Source organism: Hylobates moloch, unplaced genomic scaffold (genome assembly GCF_009828535.3).
Source record: "Hylobates moloch isolate HMO894 unplaced genomic scaffold, HMol_V3 SCAFFOLD_8, whole genome shotgun sequence".
Lineage (NCBI taxonomy): Eukaryota > Metazoa > Chordata > Mammalia > Primates > Hylobatidae > Hylobates > Hylobates moloch.
This window is the reverse complement of record NW_026652283.1, coordinates 7,211,607-7,215,277: the sequence shown is the minus strand read 5'-3', so window position 1 is coordinate 7,215,277 and position 3,671 is coordinate 7,211,607.

Here is a 3,671-nt window from a genome sequence, read left to right as displayed (position 1 = left end):
AGCACACTGATGGGTCTTGACTCTTTATCCAAGTTGCCAGTCTGTGTCTTTTAATTGGAGCATTTAGCCCATTTACATTTAAGGTTAGTATTGTTATGTGTGAATTTGATCCTGTAATTATGATGTTAGCTGGTTATTTTGCTCATTAGTTGATGCAGTTTCTTCCTAGCCTTGATGGTCTTTACAATTTGGCATGTTTTTGCAGTGGCTGGTACTGGTTGTTCCTTTCCATGTTTAGTGCTTCCTTCAGGAGCTCTTTTAGGGCAGGTCTGGTGGTGACAAAATCTCTCAGCATTTGCTTGTCTGTAAAGTATTTTATTTCTCCTTCACTTATGAAGCTTAGTTTGGCTGGATATGAAATTCTGGGTTGAAAATTATTTTCTATAAGAATGTTGAATATTGGCCCCCACTCTCTTCTGGCTTGTAGAGTTTCTGCCAAGAGATCTGCTGTTAGTCTGATGGGCTTCCCTTTGTGGGTAACCCAACCTTTCTCTCTGGCTGCCCTTAACATTTTTTCCTTCATTTCAACTTTGGTGAATCTGACAATTATGAGTCTTGGAGTTGCTCTTCTCGAGGAGTATCTTTGTGGCATTCTCTGTATTTCCTGAATCTGCATGTTGGCCTGCCTTGCTAGATTGGGGAAGTTCTCCTGCATAATATCCTGCAGAGTGTTTTCCAACTTGGTTCCGTTCTCCCTGTCACTTTCAGGTACACCAATCAGATGTAGATTTGGTCTTTTCACATAGTCCCATATTTCTTAGAGGCTTTGTTCATTTCTTTTTATTCTTTTTTCTCTAAACTTCTCTTCTCACTTCATTTCATTCATTTCGTCTTCCATTGCTGATACCCTTTCTTCCAGTTGATCGCATCAGCTACTGAGGCTTGTGCATTTGTCACGTAGTTCTCGTGCCGTGGTTTTCAGCTCCATCAGGTCCTTTAAGGACTTCTCTGCATTAATTCTTCTAGTTATCCACTCGTCTAATTTTTTTTCAAGGTTTTTAGCTTCTTTGCCATTGGTTCGAACTTCCTCCTTTAGCTTGGAGTAGTTTGATCTTCTGAAGCCTTCTTCTCTCAATTCGTCAAAGTCATTCTCCATCCAGCTTTGTGCCGTTGCTGGTGAGGAGCTGCGTTCCTTTGGAGGAGGAGAGGTGCTCTGATTTTTAGAGTTGCCAGTTTTTCTGCTCTGCTTTTTCCCCATCTTTGTGGTTTTATCTACCTTTGGTCTTTGATGATGGTGACATACAGATGGGTTTTTGGTGTGGATGTCTTTTCTGTTTGTTAGTTTTCCTTCTAACAGTCAGGACCCTCAGCTGCAGGTCTGTTGGAGTTTGCTGGAGATCCACTCCAGACCCTGTTTGCCTGGGTATCAGCAGTGGTGGCTGCAGAGCCACAGATATTGGTGAACCACAAATGCTGCTGCCTGATCGTTCCTCTGGAAGTTTTGTCTCAGGGGAGTACCTGGCTGTGTGAGGTGTCAGTCTGCCCCTACTGGGGGTTGCCTCCCAGTTAGGCTACTCAGGGGTCAGGGACCCACTTGAGGAGGCAGTCTGCCCATTCTCAGATCTCAAGCTGCGTGCTGGGAGAACCACTACTCTCTTCGAAGCTGTCAGACAGGGACATTTAAGTCTGCAGAGGTTATTGCTGCCTTTTGTTTGTCTGTGCCCTGCCCCCAGAGGTGGAGTCTACAGAGGCAGGCAGGCCTCCTTGAGCTGTCTGTGGTGGGCTCCACCCAGTTCGAGCTTCCCGGCTGCTTTGTTTACCTACTCAAGCCTGGGCAATGGCAGGCGCCCCTCCTCCAGCCATGCTGCTGCCTTGCAGTTTGATCTCAGACTGCTGTGCTAGCAATGAGCGAGGCTCCGTGGGCATAGGACCCTCTGAGCCAGGTGCGGGATATAATCTCCTGGTGTGCCATTTGTTAAGCCCATTGGAAAAGCGCAGTATTAGGGTGGGAGTGACCCAATTTTCCAGGTGCCATCTGTCACCCCTTTCTTTCACTAGGAAAGGGAATTCCCTGACCCCTTGCGCTTCCTGGGTGAGGCGATGCCTTGCCCTGCTTCAGCTCACGCACAGTACACTGCACCCACTGTCCTGCACCCACTGTCCGGCAACTCCCCAGTGAGATGAACCCGGTACCTCAGTTGGAAATGCAGAAATCGCCCGTCTTCTGCGTCACTCACACTGGGAGCTGTAGTCTCGAGTCTTAGTTCTAAAAGGAAACTGACTTGCCACCTTGCCAGAGGAACCCTTGAAATGTTTTTGCAGCCACTTGGACTTGAGAATGAAGGGTACAACTCTCAAATCTTGCTTTATAACCCACCTGGAGGAACCACAAAACCAAATTAAATAGCATTTTCTCTCCCTTTCTCAGCTCTAGTGTATGACTGGATGAGGAACCCTTTCTCTAAATTGCTCAGCCTGAAATTTTGTCTCTGAAGGAAGAGAGTGAACTCACCCTAGTTAGACAGTTCTAGTTTCTGTGAAATAGGAGTATTCTTCAACTTAATGCTAACACTCACATACCATGAGGGTTCCCTGCAGGGGTTTCCTGAATTTGAAAGCTTTTTCAAGGACTGTTCCTGGGTAAAACAACTGAAAAAAGGCTAGAAGAGACAGACACCAACAATGTCTGTGAAGTAAACTGTCCAGATTAAGAATATTGAGGGGCTGTAAAGTTAGCTTATGGAAATGGACTTATTCTTAAGTTTTAAAAAGTAGTAAAAATGTTAGGCTTCCTGCACAGGTGGCTATGTTTATTTAATGGCTAGTGAACATAGGAATATATTTTTAGCCTCCTAGCTAGTGGTTTTGCTTGGTAAAACAGACTAGAAGGATTTGAGAGGGGCAAAGAGAATGGGCAGGACCTTCCTTCCATAGCTTTAGATATTTAGAAGGTTAACTCTTAATGATGTTGAAGTTACCTTGAAAGGATTGATAAGAGGATTATTAAAATCATTTAGGTGAATAGGGAGGATAGGATTTTGGTGCCTTCTTCAGTAGACTTGCTCCAAGACAAAGATTCTTTTGATAGTATAAGACCAAAGGACTTGGAATAGGGCCCGGTTCGGTGGCTCGCGCTTGTAATCCCAGCACTTTGGGAGGCCGAGGCAGGCGGATCACGAGGTCAGGAGATCGAGACCACGGTGAAACCCCGTCTCTACTAAAAAAATACAAAAATTAGCCAGGCGTGGTGGCAGGCGCCTGTAGTCCCAGCTACTCGGAGAGGCTGAGGCAGGAGAATGGCGTGAACCCGGGAGGCAGAGTATGTATATATGTATATATAGATACATATTGTATATATACATTCAGATATATATACATATGTATATATAGATACATATGTGTATATATACATTCAGATATATATACACATGTATATAGCTATATACATATATATACATGTGTATATATACAGATATATCAGTATTTCAGAGTTAATACAGATATATCTATATATACATATGTATATATGTATCTAGATATACATATATACAGATATATATACATTCAGATATTTTACAGTTAATTTGCTTCAAAATGAGGCACAATAATACCGTACTTAATTTCATTAAACTCACTAATTTTCGAATTATTTATACTCCTTACTTTAATGTCTTGAAGTTTGGTCTCATAAAGATGTTAAGCAGAAGAAATTGTCTTGAACATTTCTCTTA